Genomic DNA, 19568 nt, shown 5'->3' with positions numbered 1-19568 from the left:
ACATAATAATCGATTACAATAGTTTCCATAACCGATGTGTGTAATTTAGAGAATACACTACACGTCTGGAACAACGTAAGCTCTTAAAAACCTGAACAGCTTTATAAATCGGTTGATATAGTATACTCCTGACCTTAGGCTATAGGAAATCTGGTCCGTAATAATCTATAATATCTGGTTAAACTAGTCCTCTTAGAGCCTCCACCTTGTAGCTTCCGATATTTAACATTTTCGGCTTGTGTGATCTTCCAAAATATCTTAGAACTTCCAGCTTCTGAAATATCCTGGGGCTGTGAGAACTTTCGATATTTTATCGCTTTCGAACTCATATTTCTGAAAGTACCTAAAATTTAGATGAGTTCTACCTACAGAAGATTTTAGACCATAGGCGATCTTCAGAATTTTGGCTTCTTGGAGATTTTGGCCGTTGAGTGGCCCCCTACCTCCTAGAATGTAAAAAAGAATCAGGCACTATAAACTACCAATCTCTAGAAGCTTTCAGTAACATGTAAGCTCTCAGGACGTGGGAGCTCCAGAGCTTTGAGTGTCTCTGTTATCTGGAATCGTCTGGTCTGTAAGAGTCATCAGTATCTGGGTACTTTCAACTCCTAGAAGCTCCAGTTGGAGCTCAAACACTGTGGGTGTTTTCGGTCTCAGAAGATCTTGGCCTCTGACAGCTCAATGCCTCTGGAAGCTTCCGGCCAGTGAAAATTCTCAGACTTATAAAGTGAAGACCAATATTGGTTAGCTTTTTATACATGTATATAGAAATGTATAGTTTACCAGAAATATATAGTTTTAGTCTCTTAAGCTATAGTTTCGGAACTACTGATAGTGGTAACATTCGGTACCAAGAATATATGAAATGTTAAATGATTGTGTCATATTTGTTCTAAAGTACCTTTTAGATAATAGATAATTCAGCTGCTGATTAAAAATTCTCTAATAATCAAATATGCCATCGTTGTACATATTTTTGGCATATTTATAACGATTAGAAAGAAAAATGGACATGCAGTTCACGGGAGTACGTCTCATAATTATTATTAAATGGTTATTTTTTATATTTTAAAATAATATGAGATATTAAATTCTTTAACATAAAAAATCTTTATATTTTCTATAAATCTTATGCAATTTTTAAAATATTTGTTACATTTTATATATTACAATATATACAATGTATTGTTACCACTGACTTCTAAATATTAAAGTAATAAATATTTATACATTTGTATTATTATTGTTCTTGTATTTCCGAAATAATAACTTCATTTTCATTGTCATTATATTCTAAAAATGAAATTATGGGTTTATAATTACTTAAATTCTTATAATCTTAAGAAATTAAAATTATGGAATAAAATCTTGCTAAATATCTTATAGACACAGCACCTATTTTTTGTTCCATATTTCGTTGTACTTATGTGTTTATCATTACCATTGTTAAATAAAATTTATCTTTTAAAACGTCAATTAATGATTTCTTCAGTAAATTTTGTATTGCAATCTGTTTTTATTTGATTTAATCTTTCTAAGTAAATGTAAGGTAAGTCCCAATGCAATTCAGTAAAGGTTATAATTAAAATTAACAGAAATACAAATTTTCTTCCAGGATAAAATCTTTTCCCGTGCAAAACATACATCCATTGTCCGCCAAAAACAAAATAGTCACTTCAACAAGGCAGTAACCTCTCACTAGCTCGCCTATCTAGTGGCAATCTTGCCACTGAATGAAGAAACGCACTGACATAAAATGGCCACAATAGGCCCGCCCTTAGCGGCGGCAGAGCGAACATGTGTGATGCGTGACGTTCCGTCACGCGAAACGAAAGTTGTTCCCCGTTCAAAACATACATCCAAAAGACGTAGTCACTTAAAAAAATAGAACACTTTTCTCCAGTTCAGCACGATGTTCTTTGGTGTCACTGTGTGCGAGGTATAAATTAATGTATATTATTTCTATAATATACAAATAGAGCCAAAAATTATGGCACAGTTTAAGAAACTTTAAAACTCGCGTGTAAATTATAAACAAACTGATAGTTTATATATAACAAATTAACTTACTATACTATACTTAGGCTTATAAACTTGTAATGAAAGTCCTAAGTCGAAAGTCAATTTAGAACCTAGATAAAACGGACTTTACTGGCGTACTTAAGTAGTTGCGTCCGAATGTTGTACGACATAATAAAGACATTCAATTGCAAGGGAGACTCGGAATAGGCAAGTTGCTTACAAGTGTAACAGTAACCGTGAGATGTAGGGTAAGTGGGATGAGACGGCTTACAGTGGGCGTAACTGAGTCTACCTCCCACTCTGCAGTTACGTCACACCTGCCTACGTCACATCTATCTACGTCACAGCTGCCTACGTCACTTCGGTACCGACATTAAACGTTACAATTCGGTTGTACTAGATTAATTAATACACTCGTATTTTAAGTTATTTTCGTAGTAAATATTTAAAAGAAGAATATATTTTTATAAAACATGTATTAAACACGAGGACTGAATTGGGAATGAATGGATGTGTTTTTATGGACTAGATGGGACCGAATCATGCCGTTGTCTCTTTGTCCTCTATCCCTGCTTTCCGTACGATAACTTTTGATAGAAAGGGCCCTACAGACTTAAGACTTGGCATATGAACTCCTCTTGGTCCAGTGAAGAACCCTGTTGATTTTGAGCTCAAAAAGTCAACAAAGTCAAAAGCACGTAAAAATACCAACATTTTACATAGGTACGAGTATTATGTGAATCCAAGATTTGTAAACAAACTGAACAGAATCATAAGACTGTTTACCGAGTGTCATAGTAAGTAGTATGTTGGATGGTTAATACGACTTTCTTTATATTCTATCAGGTTCATTCTGTACTACGTTATATCGATATATTAAGGATCCCAATGGACCTTTCTACTCGTGCCTCTCTATCCTTCTGTGCGATAACTCTTAAGGGAAATGTCCTAAATCCTTGAAACTTGGTGTCTTGGTTTTAATGGTCCAAGGAATAACCCTTCCATGTCTGAGACAAGCGAAAGATGACACATATTCTTTATAAAGAGACAGCAAATTCAATACATTTAACAGTATTGATTGCGTGAGAACTTTATTGTTAAATTCTGTCGCATCGTTCGATTTTACGTTTTAGTTGAGTGTCAATTACCAAGACAATTATTATTCATGTATGTGCACCTCAAGTTAATATGGACGATGCCGAAAAATAACATATCTAATAGATTTTAAAGTGTCTAGAGGACAATGTGAATATTTGAAATTGTAATATGAAAAAAATAAATTCAGGCTGTATACTAATATTTCATAATAATCTATTCACTAGTGCAATAATCAGAGAATACGAGTAAAATCGTTAGTAAGGCACACGAATGCAAGTAGTCGGAGGAATTTTAGTACCTTATTAACCAGGCGAAGCGGGTCAAACAATCGTTGTTAAAGTTAAAACGATCGTGTCTTTGTGGGAAACAATACCCCATGATATCGTAATTATATATATATATATATATGTATATATATATATACATCAAATTTGTATAAATGCCAATAGCCTTATTTAATTTTTCAAAAAATATTGAATCACAAAAAGTACTTGCGTTGCCGGGACTCGAACCCGGATCTCTCACTTGACGGGTGAATGTGCTATCATATTTTATTATAAATATAACATTTATAAATCATTTATATATATTATATATATAATTAATAAAATATAATATATATATATATATATAAAATATATTTATAGTGATATGATTTAGTCGGATACCTATACTATTTAAGATGTTTGTTTAGGGTTCCGTGATAAAACAAAAAGGGTCAAAAAACCAATATGTACTAGGCTTTTCGTGATTTTGTAAATGACCAAAAATCCATTTACTAGTAACTGAGGTACACGAGTAAAAACTTTGGTAAGGCACACGAAGGCAATATTACCAAACGAAATATAAGGATGTTTTTGTAAGATACCCTAAACATGTTTGGCCAAAACTAAATTTGACTGAAATGATTTGTATGTGAAAAAGTATAATATGATAAACTGTTATTTTTAATTAATCCAAGCAACTTTTCTGTAACTATGCTTCTTTTACTATCCCAGTGAATTTAAAAGAACGTAAGCAATTTTAAATAGTTACCCATGTACGTTTCATAGATCGAAAGTATTTTTAAAACTGTAAGATTTTAGAAACGACATCATTTTATATCTAAACAATACCTAACATAACTCTCTACAATTAGTTTTTTCACCCCTAGGGCCGCTATTAGTTAAAAATAGAATGTTCAATGATTGAGAGGCGTAAGTATTATTAATCTGAAGACATATTTAGTCCATTAGTAATTTGGCTTTAGAATTAGTAATTAACGTCACACAACAAAACAACACAAGATATAGTCGGAGTGGTAGAGCTGCTTAGTCCAACCATATGTCAGATAAACCCCTGCACGGAGCCGTGTACCGCTTCTATGTGAGGAGGTTAAGGCTGGAACTTGGCCTCACTCCAAAGTGTACAAACAGAATTGTGTTCGTTCCGACCCAATAAATCATCCCCTAGATATTGCATTATATACGGGTATTACATGTATTACATCAAAGTGATAAATAAGTGCTTACATACATCGGTTATTATGGATATGTTTACGTACATTGAGATCAATAGTAGGTTTTAATGTTTCATATATACTATAAGTTAACGCAAAAAAGGAAGTTTGAATAGTTTTAGTCGTTTTCTTTGTTTTCTAAATAAAATCTCACGTTTAGTGAACGCAACGAATTAAAGCGTTATATTCCAAATCTTGAGATTCGTACAACACACAAAGTTATACCTTCGGAGGGTTATAATGGCAAATCTTCATGTCATAAAATTGTACGAATTACATTGTTTTAGAATTCATAGCTTAGCAATTATAATTAGGCTGTATGGTTTAAAACTATTTATTTGGTCAACTGAAGTTTATAATGGTTTAATTTAACGTTCAACTGAATACAAAATATTTACCTAAACCCTTCCTTAGTGCTCTTTACTTGAGGTATAGAATTTATTTTATATTTTCAATACTCGATAACTGCCTTTTTTATTAGTCTAGTAGACTGTGAGAGAGTAACAAAGGATTTCAGATACATTAATTCGAAATAAAACCATATTTGTCAGAGAAAATTACTCGTAAATGGAAACGAATATGGAAAATGAATTACTAAAACAAAATGTTGAATCGTTTGATCAATGTTTGTAATGAACAGTATTGACTGAATTATTGGTTTCAGATTGAAGTGGTGGTATAATTGGATTGAGAGTGTTTTGTTTATGTAGAACAATGGCTGCCGTGTTGAGAGCGCTCACAAATACACACAAACACACACACACACACATCGGACGAGTCCATTATAGCCATGGGCTCACTCGCCACAGATTATTCCTCCCTCCATTTCTTCCTTCCCTTAAAACGACTATAAGGTCGTTTTCTCCATAATTATTTTCTCACTTGCCCAAACTGTTCTTTACCATTTCTTTGCAAATAGAAAATATATAATTTTATCTACTGTGCGTTTAGAAGATGAAAGACATTAATTAACACTATATCTATTTTGTAGATTATTTTAATATGATCTAATTTACATCCCAATTACGACTTTGGTTAGTTATACGATTCTTATGAAAGCAGCATTAAAAATTGGCAGTGTAGAAATACAGAAAAAACATTCAGAAAGCTCTGTGACAAGTCTGTGTTGTTTTCTTATGCAGTATTATCTAAGTATTTCACAATCGTTATTAAGTTTGATGCTCATGCCATGTAGCGCTGGGAGTGCGCCAGGAGCACGCGATGTCGACATGCCAACATAACAGCAGACAACTTTTTTACATGATGCTGCTACTTGCCATAACCATCTTTTCTTTCAATTATTTATAATTTAAAAAAATCCTACTTACTTGTTTTTGTCACAATCGTAACAATATTAACATTTATTATTATTAAATATTAAATTTAAACTGAATGTACTATTGTTAAAATATAATAGTTTAAAAATAAGTTTTTAAAGAAACAGGCTTTTTCTGGATATTTGCTAATGTTCAGTGATACAAAAAAATCAGTAACTCCATCACATTGTTTTCACTAAACGATGGAAAATGTCCAGAAAAAAATCCTGTTTCCTTCTCAATCCTGCCATTGTCAAAAACAAACTTCAAACAAAGAATAGGTTTTTAAACATATTTTTTTTATATTAAGGGATAACCCAAGGAAATAACGTGATTATTATTGAGTTGTTTAGGTAAATACAACGTTAAAAGCGATATAACTTAATCCACATTAACAGTACTTATCGTAATGATAATTCAGAAGTAATTGACATTTAAAATTATAGAAATTTAAATAAAGAAGAAATGCGCTATATAATTAAATAAGAATTATAAGAAATTAAATTAAAAAGAAAGAAAAATCATTTTATGAAAGGCAATAATCGTGTAATTGAATAACTCCTGTAACATACTGTAGCAAACTAAAGAATCTTTGTCCACGGTGGCTTCACATGAAATAATTTTTTTTTATATATATACAGTTTTTATTTAACAGTTTTTATTTAATATTATTGATGTGTAATAATATTAAATTTACATATAAATTATGGCTAATACGTTTTGATGTTTACACTTTTAAAATGTAATATTTTAATTAAATCTAGTGATACATTTAATTAATATAATCTGTTTAACAATAATTTTTATCTAATTGTTATAATTGAAAAATTTGAAGTTTACATTATTGGAAATAAGGATAATAATGTGAACTATGATGGCTTAGCTTCTATTATTTTAAATATGTATAGTATAATAATCTGTGTTGTACGCGTAATTCGGTAACACATTAACTAATTAAAATGATGATATTAAATATTACTATGAAAATAATTGTTTGGATACTAAAATAGATTTTAACATGTTATAGGATAATTCCAATGTTTTTCAGATTGTTACCTTTATTTTTTGTTGCGTTTAAAATGAAGAATATTTTTACATATTATATTACATTTTACATTATTTAAAAACAAAACATTTACAATCTTGTGCGTTTGAATCAATGAATCTCACCTCTCCATTATTATTACTCACCGGTAATGAAGAATAACATAATGATTGGGACAATAACTACGGCTAATAACCCGACCATAACTCTCAACAACAGTAAACACCGAGACCTGTCCGCCATATTGATTTCCCCTCCCCCACTCTTACTCTGACGATACGACTCGCTTTACAAAGTCCTCAGTTATTAGCACCACTCACTAAACTTTCATCCCCTCACACATGGAGTCCCCTCAGAGCTAATTACGGTTTATAGACAATTGTTAAGATGTTAAATATAACGAGTGTAACAAGAAAACAGCAAATTATGCATTATTTCTTTATTGACTAAGTGTTATAGAAACCTACACTCGTAGGACTGAAAAAATGTCTTTCCTGTCTGTCTAGATATCCGCATGGTATCTCGAAAACAAACTGACACATCGACTTAATTTTGTATGAAGCCCTATTTATATACATAATCAACACTGAATACGTTGATGGTACATGTCATTTCATCGGTTTTGTTGAGGGTTAGCAAATATTTTCATATGGGTCAACATGGTGGCAACGAGAAAATATCAAGAGAAAAAAATAAACGTATAAACAAGCTGAGTACAACTAAATGACATTTGAACATAATGCGTATAATCACATGTAACTTAGTGATACTGTAGAAAGGGAAAAACAATTCTGTCACGAGATTTAATTTCAGAGCACTCTTGTTCTTTATTTCCTTCCCAAACTCAACGCAAATTGTAGCATTCATAAACCGCTATGAAACCTAACTCAATGATAAAAATGTAAATGCATCATATGACAAGATATCCGAAGGTACATCATCTGTAGACTTCATTTCTACATAGACAAGAATGCTTTCTATGATGATGTATGTCCAACTATGGAATTTGGCTGGACGTTATTGAAACCTATCACTCAGTAGGCTGACAGAATTTGTATTTTTTATGCCGAGGGCATGTAAGATTGACCCTTCTTTATTATATTTACCTGTCTATCTGTTCGGAGGCCACCTCTAGAATAAAATGATCCTTAGACTTGAAATTTTGCATGCAACCTCAGCCAAGCCTGTTACGTGAAATGTGGTTGGCGTACTGCTCCCTTGTTACTAAGTCAAATTAGAAATTAATTTCTTCACTAGCAAAAGATAAGTGTTTACTGTAATTGTTTTCAATCATACTTTTACCAAAATTAATCGTCCAACCAACCAGTATGTATTTGGTTATAATTTTAAACTATTTTTTCAGTAAAAGTCTGAAAGAAATAGAAGAAACAGGTGTATTTTAGGGCCGTAGATAGAATCGCGTCTAGTGTTTTCTGGCTGGCTAACTGCAGTGCAGTATTGATCAATGTCACTATAGCACTTAAACTATTATCCAATCGATCTAAAATGTATGATAGTTGATTTATACTACTGAGAGGAAATGTAGCGTTGTTGATAGATCTTCTGTGAGTTTAATGGGTTGCATTAAACAGAGTTTAAATATAGATACTAAAATGTCACTTGTGGTTAAGGATTATTGAAATAGTACTTAATACTAATACATAGTTTTACAGTAGATAAAAGTGACACAGAAATTCTTAAAATTCACAATCTTTTCTTTATTTAATTTGGTTAAAATAAACGTTAAGGTATTTGGATTTGCACCTGCATTAGAAGATGTGATAAATTTCATGGGGATCTTATAAGCTAACGACTATGTAGCATAACTTGTTCCTTTTGTAAAGTTCATGAATAATGATTTTATTTCAATTGCTAATACAATTTTTAGTACAATTATTGATAAATTTATTGTAGATTCTTTGTCCTCCGTTGCAAAATAGTGTTGCCAGAATACACTTAACAGAAAAAGAAAATATCTCTTCTGAATAAATCGGAAGAAAGGCAGATTTCAAATGCGGCCATCATCTCTATATTTTAAACGCTCTGTGGGCGGGGCATCACTCTTAACATTCAATAAACAGAGGCTAATGTTCTTGTAAACGTTGCCAGCTTTGGGATGTCAATGTTTTGGAGATAACCGAAGAATATAGTAATTGTATCCTTAATTCGCACACAAGCGGTACCGTGGCGTTTAATAAGCACGGGGCACAAACCTACAGTCCAGCAAAGGAACAGGCATAGAAGTTTTTTTAATTCGCTTCTAAAATTGAAAGATTAGACGTGTGGACGGAGCTTTTGTGAGAGTTAAATGTGCTCACGCTTGAATGCTTTATTTGCCGGTTAAAGTGGCCGGAAATAAGATTTGGCGCCTTTAGATCAAGGAGGGAAATCTGCTTTACTTTCTTTGAGCGGAGTTGCTCTGCGCTCAACGAGGAAAAGTTCACTCTAAACCTTTAATAACAGCTATATTGAATTACTCAGAGTGTTTTAAAGTAATATTTTTACACATTTTCTTCATTATTTTAGAAACCAAGTTTTTATTTGTCGCTGTATATATAAAGGCTTAATTCTACATCCTATGTTATTTTTGCATTAAAAGAATGCTCTTAATTAGGTAATTTGGTTGTTTTGTTATGTCCTAATATCATCGTGAATTTATTACTTCGTAGTCTCAAATATGCAGGTATGTACCTCTCGCTTGACGCATCTACTTTGCAAGAGAAAGAAAATTTCTGGTTTATGTTAAAAAGACGGAACTACATTGGAGGAAAACTTGTGTGTTGGTTAGACCATGACTTCAACATGTCAGCATGGCTCAGCACTCTTGCCAGCCATCTGTGAAGCACACGTGTAAATAAGTCAGCAACCTAAAATAACAAACAAAATTCTTCATTTTTCTCAAGAACACATTATAAAACATGTTATGTATAACAAGTAAAAAATTAGTATTTTACGTTCGTACGTTAATACGTTTGTTAATACAGTAGTGATTTGTAATCAAAAGAAAAACAAGAAAACATGACTTTTTGCAAACAACTAATTAATAAACCAAAGCTTTGAAATATAAATTGAACAATACTAGATTATAACTAACTTATTATTTGTAAAAGTGTCTCCATGTTTTGTTGAAACATTAACCGTTCTCTCAATAATTTAAAACTTTGCGCAATTTGTCTCATTGCTTAAGTTGTTTGGTAACTTGTTAAATAATCTAGGGGCTATAAAATAAAACCTTCTAGTATAAAATGTTGAATTAGGTTTCGGAACTAGAAAATTGATTTGCATTTCTTAATCTTCATATATAAAGATATGCATTGATATCTAAATACTTTGATACTTTGATATCTTTATGTTGATCACAACATTATTGGAAATGTTTAATTTTGAAGGTTCAATCAATACGAGAAAATTCAAAATCGTACAGCTATGCAGCGTCTTTGACTTAAGATATTCCAAATTATTCTAGGGCCCATAATCAGAGCGAAAAAGTGTTTAACGTTTAACATTGCTCTGAAGAAGATTATTACTTCGAATTTTTACAATCGGCTGTTAAAAATAATATAACTAAGGCCAACATCGCTTATACAAGTTATGTAGTATACTTATGGATAAGGCTTAATTTAAATTTGCACATTTGATCTCAAACTATTCTGATCACACAGCAAAAAGATGAACACTATTTATTTCATTAAAGCATATTTTTTATGGTGACCCAATAAAAATGAACGTAAAGGGCTGTTGTATTGCAAAAAATACAACTAAACATAACATACAACGCTGAAAATATGAAACAGTGCACAATTCTAAAAGATAAACCAAAGACAATCCCAAATGGTTGTGTATAAATATATAAATAAATATATATATATATATATATATATATATTTATATATATATATATATATATATATATATATATATATATAACAAACCAAGTCAAGTTAAGAGTTACAGAAAACATATGGATGATGAAGAGGTGGTCGCTTAAAGTTGTAGAAACCACGTAGAATAGGACTAAGTTGTAGAAGTCATGTAAGGTCAAGAAAACATACGTCAGATTACTCAAGTCTTGTAAGGTTTTATCACATAATCACCTATAAGTGAAATCAGATCGTGTAAAAAACAAAAACAAAGAGGTGTCGTGCTGTATAAAACACACGGAATAGTATACGAGTTGTATAAGTTGTAGAATACTCACATAGAGGCTTATATAGAGTGTATATATTTATAAAAACACAGAAAAGGATTAAAGTCTCTTAAAGCTTTATAAATTGCACAGAAGAGAACTCAAACCATGTAGCACACTAAAAACACGGAAGGGGTATCATGGTTTATAAATATATGTAAAACACACAGAACATTAGCATTACAGATCGGATATAAGAGAACTCACGTCATGGAAATGGAAAGTTATATAAAATGCGGAAGAGGTGTCATGGTGAACAAATATATATAAAAAAAACGTACCAAGACTCAAGTCGTATACAGTTGTAAATGTGTAAGAAAAAAATGTAGCGTAGAGGTAAGGCTGCTGCTCTCTATCCGAGAGACCACGGGTTCGATTCCCGGGAGGTTAACACAATTTTGCAACTGGGTTTAGACAGTTTTCCTTCCAAACGTTCGTTACACGTAATTAAAAAAAACCTTTGGTATTTAAAGAAGCAATAAAAATAAATAAATATAAAAAATCCATAATATAAGAAGCAAGCAAGAAGACAACGGAACAGTTACGCAAGAAGACGTGAGGTAATAAGGAGGTGAGTGGATTACACGGTAGAAGACTGCTGGGTAACGAATAGCTGTGGGGGATATACGTATGAAGTTAACACTATTAGTGTGATATGTGATACCAGCTAAGGGATTATCACTTGGCGCTTATTGATTGTCGAGCGCCTTGAGTATCATACACTTGCCTCATATACTTCGCACATTGACACAGGCTTCTCAGTTAAACGATTATTATTCATTGCCACGCTGTACATTAACACTATTAGTGTGATATGTGATACCAGCTAAGGGATTATCACTTGGCGCTTATTGATTGTCGAGCGCCTTGAGTATCATACACTTGCCTCATATACTTTGTACATTGACACAGGCTTCTCAGTTAAACGATTATTATTCATTGCCACGCTGTACATTAACACTATTAAAGTGATATGTGATACCAGCTAAGGGATTATCACTTGGCGCTTATTGATTGTCGAGCGCCTTGAGTATCATACACTTGCCTCACATACTTCGCACATTGACACAGGCTTCTCAGTTAAACGATTATTATTCATTGCCACGCTGTACATTAACACTATTAGTGTGATATGTGATACCAGCTAAGGGATTATCACTTGGCGCTTATTGATTGTCGAGCGCCTTGAGTATCATACACTTGCCTCATATACTTCGTACATTGACACAGGCTTCTCAGTTAAACGATTATTATTCATTGCCACGCTGTACATTAACACTATTAAAGTGATATGTGATACCAGCTAAGGGATTATCACTTGGCGCTTATTGATTGTCGAGCGCCTTGAGTATCATACACTTGCCTCACATACTTCGCACATTGACACAGGCTTCTCAGTTAAACGATTATGATTCATTGCCACGCTGTACATTAACACTATTAGTGTGATATGTGATACCAGCTAAGGGATTATCACTTGGCGCTTATTGATTGTCGAGCGCCTTGAGTATCATACACTTGCCTCACATACTTCGCACATTGACACAGGCTTCTCAGTTAAACGATTATGATTCATTGCCATACTGTACATAAATACTATTAATGTAACTCATAACTTTGCTTATTTAACGCTACAACTGGCACTGGTGAGCTTCTATTCTGGTAAGGCATTTTTTTGTACATGCAAGATATATTTAAAAAATGCTTAAATATATAGGTTTTTGTACTTACCCTATTATATTACATACTGACTTATTTATAAGTATATGCTCTCTCATATTATATTATAGTTATAATACTTAAAAACTGTTTAGGGAAAATTCTTATGCTTAGGACAAAGAAAAGGTTTCTCATTGAACTACAATTAAAAGTTTAGCTCTTAAAAAAGTATTAAAAACTGGTCTATGAAAATTTATATATATATATATATATATATATATATATATATATATATATATAATACTTTTGTCTGCATATTACTATTGTAGCTGACTTAAGTTACTATAATAGATATTAATCAATTTACATAATCATGTTAATTTTTACGAACGATTTATTTAAGATGACAATTGTATAATTTTCTGTTAAATAAATACTACTTAGCGTTCTTTAATTTGATCTTTATTTGACCATCATAAAAATAAATAAAATTATGAGTTTTATGGATATTAATAGTTTATAAGACAAGAGCAATTTGCACTGTATATCAAACTGGGTTTTCTTGAAATTGATAGAGGTATTTCTTCTATAAGAAATCGGTCAAACTAGATTTGTCGGTAGCAAAACCAGAGGGCATGAAAAAAATTAAAAGTATCAAACTATAATTTTTCCTACAATCATATATTTCCATCTTGACTCACTTAAAGCCGACAGTCAGAAACAGAAATAACACTTATATCACCGCAATACAACTTAGGTAAGAACTAGATAAAAAGATTGAAAGCCTCCACTTACCGCAAAAAATTGTCAGTGTAAATGCATTTAAATTATATACGTTTTATAGACATGTTTGATGGTTGTTTTTTTTTTTAAAGGGTTAAGCTAAGAAACAAGTGATCCGAGAACAAAATTTTTGACACTTTTTAAGCATTTTGATAACCTCCTATTCAACCAATCCCAAAACCTAGCGAGACTAACGGTTGATTCCTTTCTTAGAAGAACTTAAACTATTGATTTCAAGAAAAACAATGTTATGTTCTTTTATCGTGCAACTTGGCTCCTAAACTACACAGCTCGTAGTTTGCTGAAAAATGAATTTTTGTAAATAATATTAGAATCGACTTCTGTTTTCAATAATGAAAACGTAACAAGGGATAAATTATTATCCTTGCATCAACATGCAGTTCTGTGTCGAGTAGTGGCGTGTCGATATCGCGTGTTGTTGCTAGAGTTATCCAATTTACAATATGTTCACAACAGATTTAAATAATGTCCTCAATTCTTAAATTACACATTACTTTATTTCAAAAGGTGACTAAGTGAATATTTTAGTATAATCAACTGAAAGAGAATATTATATGTAATTAATTGAATAAATAGTTTTGGGATTCGTTTAAAGGCTTTTAGTACATTTAGCTTTAGTGTGATTTTATCTTGATACTTAATCTAGCACTTATGTTTCTTATCTATAAAGGTTATTATCATAATGAGACATTGTGATTTGTGCTGGAGAACAAGTTTTCGTCGGCAAAATGCATCCTGCCCCTGGTTATTTCTGTTGTCACCAGTTTGTCTGGCTGCGTGTTTCGCATTATTAATTTACTGAGGATACTGTGTCATGTGAAGGTTAGTATCTTTTAATCGAGGATATTTAGGATGTTTCGTTAAACTGACAAAAGATACTTAGTATTCGTTTTGAATTCTTATAGAATATTATGTTGTCTGTTTCAATGAGTTAACACATTTTAGGAGCAGCAGTTTTTTTTTACTCATATTTGTTCCTATTATCACTTTGTTGACATTCCCCCTCCGCTGGTTACAATAATTGTGATTTTATTTTGCACAATTCATACTGTCTAATTATTAACCAAAACATATCAGGAAAATATTGAAATATTATTAAAATTGGAAAGGTTTTATTTTGAAGTAGATGAACAATAGTGTAGAATACAATATTTACAGTACAAAGCGTAATGTTGTTTTGGTGACCGAAGCCGAATCAGCTTTTTATACCACAGGGATTCTCGCTTTAAAAAATAAACGATAAGGACACAGCCCCCACATTTATTTACTATTTACATTTCGTCTACTTACATGTACTCGACACTACACTTTTATATCAAGAATACGCATAATCTTCACAGATAAATTTGTGATTAAATATTAGGCGTAATTACTTATTTAATTGCAACCTCCTCATGAATACAGAATTTTACTATAGGGAATAAAGTGTTTGTACTTTTTCGTTTGTACACTTATTAAATAGCAACAATTTCTTTTTGTTTTTTGGTAGTTACATGATTACTGGTTGTTGCATGACACTACCATAAACTTAGGTAAAAAAGAATCTTTAAATTAAAAATATTGTTAATTTTATCCAACATACATGCAAGGGATTAAGTATTTTTTAAATCTTAAATCAACCTTTTATTTTAAAGTATACACATAAGAATATTCCAATTCATAATGGAAGGTTACGTTCAACCTGGAAATAGACACAACCATACTTTTTCATTATATGATTTGTCTAGCTCTATAAACTTAAAATTTAATTATTGCAATTAGTTTATTTAAACCAAATTTTACATGCTCAGATATATAAAAAAATGACATTTTCACTAGGCAATTCCAAGCATTATCAAGAAACGTCCATGTTTGCTCCTAAAAAGGAAAGTCAAATGAGATATTAACAACATCCTAATAGGGGTCTGGATCCACTTATTGCATGATAGTTTCATTTTTCACTAGGTTATAGAATTTAGCTAATTTTATTTACGTATCAAGTGAAATTTAAATGCCTATTTAGTATAGTAGTTACAGATAATAATTATTACCCCTTCTATAATAATGTCAACATCATGACTATAATAATGTTGACATTATTATAGAAGGGGTATCCCATTATTTGCTATCCTGACGTAGAAAGTACATCCCACCCATACTTAAACAATAAGAAATATCCTTCCTCTAAAATGTATGTTTACTCTTAAGGTTTTTACTGCTTACAGTGTGCTGCAGTTTGTTTGGTATTACTAGTAAGAAAACTACATCTAGCAGTAGCAGCCAGAGTACGCTCTATACTTGTCTTAAATACGACGTTCTATTTGAAAAAAAACTACGGTTTTTTAAATAAATTATTTTAATTATTTGTTAAAAATAAATCTAATCAGCAAGCCTAATCTCATTGTAGTCCTGACACATGTTATAACTTATACAAGTGTGTAGCGATGTAACATGAACCACGAACAATAATAGACGAACACCAGTTCACAATGGTTTTATTGATCTTGTTTGACCTCTGTCACGGTATAACTTTGGAAAAGTCAATAGAGGCTCTCATTCATTTTGCTTTGGTCACTTAGCTAGTATATTGGAATAATATGACACGAGATATTATCTTAAAAATAGTAAGGTGCGAATTTCTTAATTTTCGTATTAAAAATAACAACTATTGCTGAATCAAAATACGTATACTAGGTATTTTGTAGTTTAAACATAAATATTTAATATCGATTAAATTAAACTGTTCGTAGATATATTACGTTATAACATTTCTGATAAACAACAACTCATGAAAATAACATTAAAATGCTGATATTTAAACAGGCCAGCACATTGTTTAGCTGATGAAAACAGGAAACTGATCGTTAATAGAACAGAGAAACGACTCCTCAACGACGGTAGTGAACAGCTAGCGATCTGTCCGCCATATTGATTATCTGCCCTCTCTCTCACTCCATAGAGGTATGGTTAGCTTTACAAAGGGCTGTTATCCCATTACTGAATGTTTTCCTTTACTGTGTTTTCTCAACTACCTAACAAGTTTTTAGCAAACATATTCAGTGCCGTTGTTACGGTAGTCTGGTTAGTTTTATATGGCTTATAATCTGCTCAATGTATTTAATCATTTTATAAATTTTGTAACAACAAAATGACCAATAGAAATAATGTAGAACAGCTGGTTGTGTAGTTAGCAGGAATTGTACTGTCGTATTCTTCAAGATAGAAATATTTAAACAAGTGCAAAGATATTGCAAGTGAGTATCATTTATTTCCTCGTAAATTCCTCAATGGTACACATAAGACCAGTAAAAGATAGTGAAGTACCGTTAAACAAGTCACATTCGCCAGTTACTACAACATTATCTGAGAACTCTAGCTGAAAACAAAGAGAAAAGGAACACAAAGCTGTACTTTGTCTAGAGCTAGTTACAGTCGCCCATAATTTATTATGATTTAATACTCTAGATCTTTAACCTCGCATAGCACTTCTAGACGTGTAATACTGATTCCTCTTAAGTAAAATTTGTGAATAAAGATGTTTTAGACTTTGCCTCAAAATGTAATATTTACCCAAACTTTGTGATGATTTTACAAATAATAACACCCAACGAATAACTAAACATTATGTAAGCATTACGTTTTCACTTAGAGGACAAGAGGTTATTTCTAAATGTTAAAACACGATACATTTTGTGTCCCTGCTAATCTAAAAGATTTTTTGATAAAATTTAACATATCGGGAAGGACGATTGCCGAGCGATATATAATAAAAGTTGGACTTTGGGTCTGATTTAGATATTGCGCAGGTTCAAATCCTGTCTGTAACCGTTACAATTTTTGCCTTGTACTGGGTCAACTCTTTCCCTTATTCTGTTTGATAAGATCCTCGCACAGGCCAGTGGCCCATGAGGAAGGCAAACTTGAGTATTAAAAAGGGATCGGCCTCGCCTTATTGTTGTAGATATACTCAACAACAATATCAAAGACATAACTTTGTAATCTTTTCAGACTACCAGACATGCAATACACCTAAAAAAACAATGCTCACATTGAATTATCACTAATCGTCCAACTTCCCATGCGGTAGATTCTACGGATTATGTGCAAACGTACTCTGCAGTACTTACTAGGCTTGTGCACAATTTCAGTTGTAAACAAAAAATAAGGAAAAACATCATAAAATATTTATTTTGTTTATTGTTCACATAACAATATAAATTTTTATTTTTAGAATGATCTAAACTACCAAGAACTACAACAATCCTTACAGCAGATTTCTAGTTACGCTATATATAATTATGATTTACGAGTCAATACGTTTTATTGGCAGACGATGAAGCTCCTACCAATTACGTGGTTGTTTATAGACTGCCATAACACCCGAGAGAAACAATGGGTCTTTTCCTGAGAAGTATCATCATCCCTACTAAAGTTTTCACTATCGCTAACCTAGTGCAACAAATTTCGAATCAAGAATCGATAATGAATAAAGGGGAAAATGTTTATAACACTTTACTTTTCAATCCTTTCTAACAAAGAGCTTTTTAACACTTAAATATTAAATATGCACATCCTAATACTCTGATAATTTTTTCGTCATATTGAATAATTGAATAGTGATCAAAGCGAGGACTCCTTATGTTGTCACATAGTATTTTTAAAATTTAAATTGAAAAAAAAAATTAATATAAAAGAGATAACAATATTTTAAAAATTTCAGTGCCGGGTTTTCACGGAAACCCTTTTTCAGGGGCGAGGAAAGAAACTAAATACTGTACGTTAGACAATAATAACAAGTAGTGTTGGGCTTCGAGTAAGCCTCTAAACCATGATGAAGTGCGACGATATGCCTGCAGGAGGTAATCTATAACAGTGAGCTGTGAAGGCTGTAATATGTTATGTCATGCCAGCGGAAAGGTTATCACTTACCGGTTATATTGATTGTAGAGAGCGCGTCCCGCCCGCCGCGCCGCTCATGAGTCAAGCTACTCTACTGGTTTGTTTAAGCTTTTAATATACTACATTGTAAACTGCTATATCTGCATAAGCTTCCCACTATACAAAAGAGCTGTGAAGACTGTAATACATTATGCCATGCTATCTGAAAGGTTATCACTTACCGGTTATATTGATTTTAGAACGTGCGTCCCGCCGTCGGGCCGCGCCGCATCGTTTGTCAAGCTACTTTACTGATCTGTTTAAGCTTCTAATATAATACATTGTAATCTGCTTTATCTGTATAAGCTTCCCACTATACCAGAAAGCTGTGAAGGCTGTAATACCTTGTCATGCCAGTTGAAAGGTTATTACTTACCGGTTATATAGAATGTAGAACGCGCGTCCCGCCCGCCGGGTCGCTCCGCATCGTTTGTCAAGCTACTTTACTGATCTGTATAAGCTTCTAATATAATACATTGTAAACTGCTTTATCTGTATAAGCTTCCCACTATACCAGAGAGCTGTGAAGGCTGTAATACGTTGTCATGCCAGCTGAAAGGTTATCACTTACCGGTTATATTGATTGTAGAACGCGCGTCTCGTCCGCCGGGCCGCGCCGCATCGTTTGTCAAGCTACTTTACTGTCTGCATAATACATTGTAAACTGCTATATCTTAATAAGATCTCACTATACCACATTGTAAACTGCTTTGTGAAATGACCTCTAAGCAGTAATTACAACATTTAAAATTATCATTAATAAGATTCATTAATAATAGATTTTTTGCTAGATATGTTAGTAAATTATCATTCTATCAGAAGTTACTGCCTAAAGAAAATCATTAATGTTGTATAAGGTATCATCGTTTCTAATCAAACATATGATTTTGAAATTTTTGGGGGGCAGTTTTTTTACGATAGATGTTTTTTACGAATCCTTTTAATTTGCTGACGAGCATAATATATGCTACTAATTAAAGTGAACGAAAGTGTAGTTTCTGTTTTAATATAACCAGCTGTATT

Source organism: Homalodisca vitripennis, chromosome 3, assembly GCF_021130785.1.
Source record: "Homalodisca vitripennis isolate AUS2020 chromosome 3, UT_GWSS_2.1, whole genome shotgun sequence".
Lineage (NCBI taxonomy): Eukaryota > Metazoa > Arthropoda > Insecta > Hemiptera > Cicadellidae > Homalodisca > Homalodisca vitripennis.
Note: the sequence above shows the minus strand (reverse complement) of the source record.